This window comes from Euprymna scolopes, chromosome 7 (genome assembly GCF_053919585.1).
Source record: "Euprymna scolopes isolate OS-2025 chromosome 7, ASM5391958v1, whole genome shotgun sequence".
NCBI lineage: Eukaryota > Metazoa > Mollusca > Cephalopoda > Sepiida > Sepiolidae > Euprymna > Euprymna scolopes.
Genome location: NC_136488.1, coordinates 78,568,741 through 78,579,980, shown reverse-complemented (window position 1 = coordinate 78,579,980; position 11,240 = coordinate 78,568,741). Strand labels below are relative to the sequence as shown.

At 32.4% G+C, this 11,240-nt stretch overlaps 1 long non-coding RNA gene across 2 annotated transcripts in view; it reads right to left on the bottom strand.

Annotated features, from left to right (window-relative positions):
• Positions 1-7,983: 7,983 nt before the first annotated feature.
• The window catches only part of LOC145279786 (uncharacterized), a 135,860-nt gene continuing 132,603 nt past the window's right edge, over positions 7,984-11,240 (bottom strand). For both annotated transcript variants that reach the window (XR_013868452.1, XR_013868451.1), the window contains one exon: positions 7,984-8,118. This is a non-coding gene — a long non-coding RNA (uncharacterized LOC145279786). The remainder of the gene's footprint in view (positions 8,119-11,240) is intronic.

The window sequence follows — 11,240 nt, the reverse complement described above, 5'->3', positions numbered from 1 at the left end:
AATAGTCGTTCCTCAAATAACTAGATTCGGCATTAAATAACATGAAAAAGGTTGATATGCCGTAAAACAAAAACAACCAACCAACCAACCAACCAACACTACTTCCTAAAATAAATTCGGAGTAAAAATTAACTTTTTTTTTAAACTTAAACTCACATTTCGATGGATTCCTTTAAATAGACTGTCCGGCACGCATGTGCTACGCCTTCCCTTTCAGAGTTCTTGTGTTTAATTAAATGCCAGTTCGCTGTCGGTCAGTTAGAGTGTAAGGATAAAGAAGTGGGGGGAGTAACTCCTTGTTTTTAGTACAAACATACACGCATATATATATATATATATATATATATACACACGCACACACACACACATATATATATATATATATATATATATATATACACACATATATATATATACGAAAAGATTCTGCCCGTCTTTGCTAACAAAGAAAAATGAGTTGCTCTTTTCAATAAAATAAAATATCCCCCAGTCGCCCGTCTGGCTATCTTTTCCATTCCATTTTTAGAGGACGCATGTGCTAAGCCTTCCCATTCAGAGTTCTTGCCTTATTATTATTATTATTATTATTATTATTATTATTATTATTAATAATAATAATAATAATAATAATAATAATAATAATAATAATAATAATAATTCTGTGTTCGCTTATGAACGTCTCTCTGGAAAAGGATGGGATTCATTTCAAGAGGATTTCCCTTAATCCCGGCTTCAAACCAGGAGCTTCAAAGATCAAGTGTTTTCCTAAGGATATTGATGGTGCCTATAATTTCAGAGGTTTTAAGGCCGCCTAAAACATCGGGGATTTGTAGTTTTTTCAATTGTCCTTCCAGACGACTTGATACTACTCCTAGTGTACCAACTACGACCGGGATTATTTGTGTTTTAACCCCGTGTATACGCCTTATCTCCAAGGTCAATGGAGCATAATTGCTCCATTTCTCCTTCTCCTTCTCTCTCACATTCCTGTCCCAGGGTACTGAGAAGTCTACATTCTGCCAGTTTTTTGAGACGTTGTCAATGACAACCAAATCCGGACGATTATGTTCTAATTGCTTGGTCGTTATGACACTTTTGTCCCACCATACCTCTACCTTGCCATCCTCACTTGTTCTCACTTCACCAGGCACCTCCTCAAACCATTTTCCAGCACACTTCATCCCAACCCTCTTACACACCTCCCAATATATCCGGAGTCCCATGCGATCGTGTCTTTTGCGGTACTCTCTCTGGGCCAGTCCACTACACCCTGCTGCAAGGTGCGCTATTGATTCTGAGGTCTTACAACAAATCCGGCATTCTGCAGCAATTTCCTCTCATAGAACCATTTTTTTGAACAATCGTGTTCCTAAGGCCTGCTCTTGTGCTGCACAGACAAAAGCTTCAGTACTCTTCGCCAGATACCCAGCTCTAAGTCATTGCCATGATCTTTCATCAGCCACTTCTGCTATATCCTGGAAGAACCTTCCATGCATTTTCTTCCTAGCCAGGTTCTCTGCCCTTTCTCTATCCATACGTTTCACATAATTAGCCTTGGTCTAACACACCTCCACTTCATTGGCCACAACCTTAAGCATCCACTCCCCACCTCTAACCACATGCTCCTTAAACGACATCTCCTCGATTCTAACACAATCATTTACACTTTTCAATCCTCTCCCACCATTTGTCCTCTTTTGATACAGCCTCGCTACGCTACTTCGAATGTGAAATATATCAAACATTGCTAAAACTTTTCTTGTTTTGATATTCATGGCATGCAAATCCTTGTCAAACCATTCTAAAATTCCCGCACTGTATCTCAAAACACTGACTGCCCATGCATTTACTGCTTTCATTAGATTTCCTCCATACAGTTTCAACTTTGCAATTAGTTTCACTTTTCTAAGATACTCCTTCCTGACTTTTTCTTTCATTTCTCTGTTCATGATGCCTACACCCTCCAGCACTCCATAATACTTATATCCTGTATCTTTTATTTCTTTCATGATTTCTCCATTTGGCAGCACTATTCCATTCGAATGAACATTTACTCCTCTTTTCATCACGAGCACTGCACATTTACTAATCCCGAACTCCATCCCAATGTCTTCTGAGTATTCCCCCACAAGTTCTACCAGTCTCTCCATTTTCTTTTCATTTCTATCGAATATTTTCAAATCATCCATAAACAGAAGATGGTTGAGGCGTCTGTCACCAGATCCAAAGTTATACCCCAGTTTTTCTATCTTCAAGAGGATGCTCAGTGACATCATTATCATTACAAAAAGAAGTGGCGATAACGAATCTCCTTGAAATATCCCACGTTTAATGACAACCTGTTCCATTGCTTCTTAATCAACATCAATATCTCAAAGAACTGTGAAACCTTCAGTGTTGCTCTTGGCCGCTTTTCGCACGACAATAACCAAAGGATTCTCGTCAACATTTCTCATTAGAAAGCCAGTTAATGATTTACTAAGAGTTTCTTAAAAAAGGTAAAAGGATGCATGGGAGGGGGTGGATCTCGACTACTGTCCAAGACGTATATCAAAGTTAAATAGATGAAATTTACCGAAATAGCCAAGCTATAGGTCTGATTGTCGTGAGCGTATCTTCAACTAGTACTAATACGGCTAAATAATCATCCGACTTTCGCCGACTGAATCATTTTACTGTCCGTTACTACGTATGTTTGGCCTAGCCCAACTGAATGCGTCAGCATCCTTACAGAAAGCTTCACTGTGAGTCATCACATGCGTAATCTCGGTGTATTACACAGGATGCAGTCAATAACAAAAGACTTTAAAATCGATGTCATCCATGCTCGAGAATGCGGTTGAAAAGCAATCATAATGCGAATGTACGTCGGTAGAAAGTGGCAAGGATATTCTTATATAAACAAGCCTTCTAAATATCATTTTGTTGACACACATATTGCTTATGACTTGAGCCAGTATTCGTTTTTACCTCCGTCGAGGAGGTTATGGTCTCACTAACGATTGTTTGGTCGCAACCGTGTTTGTTTGTGTTCACATCGCTTGAGTAATTGTTATCAAATTTGCTTAAAATATCGGCCATAAAACGAATTAATCATGGGATATGGAGATCAAAGTTAGAGGTAGCTCCAAAGAGAATTAAACATCTTTCTATGAATCAAAGATGGCGTCCATAATCAGCGAATTCCTTTTTCTTGACTTGTGGCAAACCATCGACGTCGTAGTTTTGATAAGGATGATGATTTAATTTTTTTTGTATTAACTCATCTACAATTGTGGCCACTATTTTGCCATACCGGTTGCTAAACCCTCCGGTCTGTTTTGGTGTTAGTTGTGATGTCATGTTAAACAAGATTTTTCAATGTTCGTAAAAAAAATCTTGTCAACTTATTCTGAGTTCTGCTAAGTTGAAGAAGAAAAGAACGCAATATCGCGTTTATCTTCTCTCAGCACAAACGTTAGCATGTATTTTAATTCATAGAGAGCGTCTATGCAAATTATTGTTATTCGTCAGCAAATCGTTAATCAGCAAAGCGAAATAAAAGCCGATTACCACAAACAGCTGATATTTACCCAAGTATGTCAAACACGTACGTATCTTTTGTGAAGTGCGCCGTCACAAGCAATATAACTATCTGAATCCCGCAAACAGAAAAAAATGTTTCTTCCTTTTACCTTGTTTTAAAAGAATACTCTTTTCTGTTATGTGTCATGGCGTAACGGATAAACTACTAAGTTATAATCAATAAGAAATTAAAAGTTTCTTGACATGATGGTTCAATGATCAGCGTAGGAAATACAAAGAAAACTATTACAAACTAGCGGTGGGACGCCAGGCTTTGCACGGGCGTAATATACGCTTAAATATGATATTTTAATTTTTTCAGATTTCTGTATATATATTATTATAGAGTTCTGATTTCAAGCGTAAAAAATGTATTTATTAGCCATCGGCTAGAATCGAAATCAGAACTTTAGCGTTCAAAATCATGAATTTCACAACTTAGCAGAGCTCAGAATAACCGATAGTTGACAAATTTGTAATAAAAGAAAATAGGTGTCAATTTAAAGTTCACCGCATCTAAAAAGAGTCTAAAGTAAAATTTACCAATTATAAAGATAAACGTTAAAAAAGCTAACGGTTATCTGTTTTGTAAACACCATCTGAGTATTCTATGAGTTTTAGTAATCCAATATTGTCAGTTTAAATGCGTATTTATGTTTTTATAATCGTCCAAGTATCTGTATTCTACGTATGGAGCGGCGCTCCATTCTACAATATTAGCACGTAGCAAAATCAAATTGGCTCACTATTTAACTTTTATAATTTTTACCCTTCATAACATAAGCCGAGAAAAGTGTAAAGGATGTTATTCTTCTGCAAGAACAAATAATTTCGACGAGACATTAAAACATTTGTTTAATTATTTTTTTTTTAATTGAGTGACAGTAGTTTAGTCTCAATAGCTCAAAACTGTATACGAATTTTGAATGATTTTATTCATTGCTAAACATGTTTTAAGATTGTGGTATTGTTCACTTGTCATAAAAATCACACACTATCTTACAGCACGTCGTTCAAACTTCTCAGTTAAACATTTAGAAGCAACATGAAATGAAGCAACAAAAAATATGCAAAAAACGCTGCTGCAAAAAAGGTTGGGTCCCTCTACCATGATAAAAAGAAACTACTCTCCTAGAAGTATACAAATCCACTATTTGTCCATGCATGGGATATTGTTGCTGCATCTAGGCTGGTGTATCTATCACTAATCTTTCACTCTTATATAGGATCCTAAAACCTAATCTAATAATTCCTGCACGACCACCAAGCTCCAACGTCTGTCCAACCATCTGCAATGTTACATCCCTATGCTTACTTAATTAACCCTTTCATGGAATATATTCTGATGAACACATGCAAGTTTGCCTCTTTGACTTATATACTCCCAACTTACCAGAAAAGCAACAACACAACCATTCATTTTGAGCTCCCTAGGCGTCACTAAACTTTCTAGTTCATTGTTTGAAATTACATAAATGGTAGCCAATTTTCGTACAAGGTGCAATATGCATTCTTATGGGTAAAAAAAGTTTTTAAAAAAGGTTCTGGTATCATAAAATTGTGTCATTATTATGTTCTAATGTTGTATTACGGAAGATGTCTTGCTTTCGATCCGAGATATAATTTGTTCATCACTTAGGAAGAAAACGCTCCCAAGATTGATCTTATCTTTCAGAAGGGTGTATTTTATTGCTAGAAGGGAATGCCGAGTATGCTGCTCACATTTTTTCAGGGCTTAAAATGTTTTTATTGATTTAAGCAAATGGCTTCAATTTTCCACTATTTATTGAATAAAATAATTTTAAATGGTAAAATGACTGATGCGTAAGCCGACATATATATTTTCTCTAATATTATTATCATTCTATCACCTTTACGAGAAGGAAGTTTTTATATTCCACATTTGTGAACTTTCATGTAGGACTAAGGCTGGATTAAAGAGTCATCTACGTGTCCACGGACGCAATAATATTTAAGGAAGAGATAGCAAACTTCTGTCAACAAGTAGCAACCATGTATATATATATATATATATATATATATATATATATATATATATACGCAGTCCCATTCACTCACCTATGCACACACAGGCGCATACACACACATACATACACACATATATATATATATATATATATATATATATATATATATATAAACTTGTATTATACATCAATGTTCAGAAAACAATAAAATAAGTAATTGACAAATGTTTGAAGTTTATTGAAAAATTTTATTGATCAAAACCATTTCCATACAAAAGAATTTCATTAAAATATCAAGAAATAAAAAAAATACTCACGAAAGTTACCATTTCTTGTGTTGCGATTGGTCAAAAATTGTTGCTCAATGGACTTCCCCTACGCATTCACCGCGTGCCTTAATTGTAAGCTTTTCACTAAAGCCAACACAGTGAACACGTATAGGCAACCCCTTATGCTGTTGTACATGAGAAGTCGACAATCAGTGGGAATTAAATGCATACGAAATATATGACAACGAATCAGCGACGGAAATAATTCCGATCGTTAGGTTCGTTTGCCTTTGATGCTCTCCCTGATAATCATCATACTTCAACATGTACTCACAGCATCAGTCGGCAAGACGCAACTTTGTTAACATCCTCGCCTCTTGTAGAAAGTAATAAGAAATGTCTTATTTTCTTTATTTTCTTACTTTTTCATTGTCTTCATTTGTTTCGAGCTCTCTACACAACCGCTTGTCGTTGTATACTCAGAACATTTGAGATGAGATGCTTTTGTTATTGAAATTGTGGACATGCGATACTTAGGTTTGTACAACGTTTAAGTCGTTGTAAATATTGGGATTCAGGTGAAGATTTTATTTTACTATGAAAAGTATTTAGATTATTTTGACTTATATATATATATATATATATATATATATATATGCATATATATATATATATATATATATATATATATATATATATATACACGCTGAGTCACAGGAAACGGGTGACCATCATTTGTCTACCATAATGGCATAGTTTAGTAAATGTTTTTTTTATGTACATTATTAAACTGTTGTTGAAATATTCGCGGTTCGTTTACCTTAAAAACATCCGTTTCACGTGACTCACCCTGTATACATACACACGCACACACACATACACACACACACATATATATATATGATTACTTCATTTAATTACATCAATTAATATACGAAGATATAATTATATGCTTATTTTTTTAGTATTTTCTTCAATAGTGCTCGATACATAGGTAGGGCTACGTAGTAAGTTATGAAAACTTGATTGCCATATATATTTTCATAACTTGATTATCATATATATGTGTGTGTGTATGCGTGCGTGTGTGTAAAAGTATATATAATTATTAGGTTGGGGAACAAATAATGTTGTGTTTATATATATATATATATATATATATATATATATATATAAGTTAAACGTCAAAAACGTCATTATTTTTGCAGCAACCTAATACTAGTGCTTTATCAGTAATAACTACTTATCAATATCAACGTATGTCTAAGCTGCATTTTCATAAAAAATATATCAGTATGGCTATATATATATATATATATATATATATATATATATATATATCAGTAGTTGCTACACAGTCGCCATTGACACACTGTAACCAATTTAGCTGCTGTATAAAATTCGGCTACTATATAAAATAACGAAATCCTAAAAATAAGAACGAAATCAGTATAAAAGTTGGTTACTATATAAAATAAGAAGTAAATCCTATATACAATTAAGGGTAATAGTTAATTTTCTAAAACATTTGTTCCACTCAGTGACATTAATTATTTAGTAATACTTTGTATATGAATTAATCTAATAATAATTAATCTACGAGTTGATAATTTAGTAATGGCCTGCGTATGAATGATTAATCTAATAATAGCCGTCTATAAATTAGTAATCTATAATATCTCCTTAATGAATGAATAATTTAGTAGTAGCTCATCTATGAAATAATTATCTAGTAATATCTAATCTTAAACGTTATTATCTAGTAATAGTTGATCATTTTTATCAAGTAATACTTAATCATCTAATATTAATATATCTATAAATTCATAATCTCGTATTAGCTGACCAATAAATTAATAATCTAGTAAAAGCTAATTTAAAAATTAAAAACCTGTTAATAGTTCATCTATCAACTAATTATCTAGAATGACTTATTCAGAAATTAAAGATTCGTAATAGCTCATCCGTGTGTAATAATTATAGTGATAGCTTGTCTATTAATTTATAATCGAGGTATTGCTCGTCTATGAATCTACGCAAATCTTTCGAATACGTTATTAAAATGGTCGTTAAGTTATCTGTGCACATTAACAAAATCAGGTTATGAATTTAAGATAACTTTTGAAATAATAAGCTTTACATAAGAAACCTATTGATTACTTAGTTTAGTTGTAAATCTTAAACGTTTATAATAAACTGGGTAATTGGTTTTTCTTTTTCTTTTTTGGAACGACGTCAGTTGCAAATTCTGCCCACGTAATTTGAAACGGTTCCCTTGTCTTCATCATCTGCTGCTCCTAAAATGAAAAATAAAAAATAAATTAATTAAAATCATTATAATAACTTCATGGACGGCATTCACAAATAATTGGAGACAAGTGTACAAATCTAAATATGCGTATGTATAAAAAGTTTGGTTGGTTGGTTGGTTTTGTTTTACGGCATATCAACCTTTTTCAGGTTATTTAATGCCGAATCTAGTTATTTTAAGGAACGATTTTTAATGGAGTATATTTATTTTAAACCCATAATTGGGACCCTAACAGGTACTATCACTCCGGGTCAAAATGGCAATTAAAACAATGGCAATTAAAGGGTGGCTCCACACTCCCCAAGGCCCGCAAGGTGAGGCCTCACCATCGGATATAGTTTTAGGTCATATCCAGGACCGTACAAAGTTTGGAATAAAACAAAATACAACATAATTTTTAAAACACAACATAAGATGAAAGAAAACAATAGGATGGATAAGCAAGCTCTAAATAGGAAAATATCGTAAACTTCATTACGTTTTTGCCAATTACATGCTGCGCCGTATTCAATCAAGAGTAAAATATTTAATATTTCGAGGGTATACTTCTTTCTAAAAACGAATACTTTCTCTTCTCGGTAAAAATGATATTGTCTATAAGTTGGCAATCAGAACGTATGCATTGGATATGTATATGTCTTCGCAGAAACATCCAAGCTTTATCAACTGAACTGCTACAGCATATTCTTTTTTCACATAAACCACAATAAGGCAAACAGAGTGGTGTAAGTAGTGACGTCAGTAATAACAAAAATGCAGTTTCAATAAAGCATACTACGTACTCTATCATGCTCTAAATAAATCGCTTGAATCAAGGACGTTAGAGTTGGTCAATACGGGAGGGGTAAACATTTGAGAATGTGCTGTACGTAAGATGCGATACGTACCTATAAAAGTTGCAAAAAAAAAACAAAATTAATTAAAAAAAAACGTATCGTCGTCAATTATTCTGACAGGGATATACAAGCGACCGTGAACCACTTGGAAGTTTGATATTCTCATTAAACCTCCTGCTTCGAAGGAGACCGTTTTAACTCTACGAAGGCGAGTACTGCTTTTATATTATATTATTATTACTACAGAATTAATAAAAACTAGTAATTTCCTATGAAGTAAATTTTCTCGTAAATTGCTTGGGTGTTGTACTCTTAATAACACGAGATAAATCCTGTCATTCTTTGATATAGAAAGTTCAGTAAAAATAATAGCCAGAGTAACAGCTCTTCAGTATCTTTTCAGAGAGAGGTTTACAAGAATATAAAAAGTATATGTAGCTTTTATGAACAAAATAGTGGTATAATGCAGCAGTTATCTGTAGTTAAAAATACCATGTATATATATATGCACACACATACACACACATGTATATATATATTATAGTTACCTACAAATACATATAGATATGTTATAGTTGCCTACAAATATATATACGATAGATACCTTCAAAAATATATATATATATATATATATATTAATCCTAACACACACACATATATATTTAATGTATATATATACATTAAATATATATGTGTGTGTGTTATGACTAAGAGAACATATAGAGATATAGATATTATAGTTACGTAAGAATATGCTTTATATATACATATGCATATATATATATGTTCTAGTAACGGAAAATGTACGCACACACACGTATATATGTATATATATATATGTGTGTGTAAAAGAGATTTAGAAGGCTGTCACAATGCGAGGAATGAATTATAGTCGCTGTTGGTAAGAGGAGACGAGAACAAGTGCGATTTACAAATCAATAAGTACATACATACATATATATTTTATATATATATATATATATATTTATTCAGTTGTATAGTAAAATGTCCTACTTGTAATTCTATGCGACGTATTCCATTATTAATTTCGGAAAAATTTTCCCTTTTCAAATGTACATTCCGAAATTAATAATGGAATACGTCGCATAGAATTACAAGTAAGACATTTTACCATACAACTGAATATATATATATATATATATAAAAGATATATATATATATATGTATGTACTTATTGATTTGTACATCGCCACTTGTTCTCGTCTCGTCTTACCAACAGCGACTATAATTCATTCCTCGCATTGTGACAGCCTTCTAAATCTCTTTTACACACCTATCCCACACAATGCTTCAAGCAAACTACATATCAATATATATATATATATATATATATATATATATATATATAAAATAAAAATTACAATTAAATTTACCAAAATGATCCAAGAGGGTAAAACTAAAGTATATTATAAATATTAAAAAATTAATATTTATAATGTAATTTCAACCAGATGTAAAAGCTCGATAAAACCAAATAGGAAATAGAGCTTATAATAAGAGCAAACAGTTGATAAAACATGTTTAAAAACACTTTGAAAAAAAGTTAAAAACATATTTAATCTGAAAAAGAAACACTTGGTAAGTGGATAGTTCTTAATCCGCGGAGTTTCGAAGAAATACTTCCTTCTCATCAGAGGGTAGGAATTAGCAAATTGCGAGATCGGATTTGGCATACAAAAGTATTTGATGAAACTACAAGTAAGTCAAAGATCTTACTTGACAACAAAAAGTGAAGAAGAGGGAATAAATATACACGACAAAAAAACACGCGCGCACACACACACACACACACACACATATATATATGTGAAAATATGCTTTTTCAATTATATTGTACCTTTTAATTTATATCCATCCATGAAGCTTAATATAATTACAGAGCATATAACAAATAAAGGAAAAAGTCCATATTCCAATTGTCAAGTTTGCGCTATGAAACAACTGCTGTCAAGAATGTCGCATGTAAACGTACTAAAAGTATTAAATTGTCAGATAGTCAACATCTTGAAGTTGGAATATAGAGTTGTCATTTATTTGTTGACAACATTGATTATTATGCTTTATACAACGCTAAGCGTATTACAACACTTCTCTAGAAGCATACGTGATATAAATATATAATTTCAATAATATATATGTATATTTGTTTAAACTTATTTGTAGATTACTGTATATTAATTGTAATTCTATGAAAAATGAAGAGTAATTCGAGAAAGTAAAAAATATACGAAATATATATTCCAACGCAATA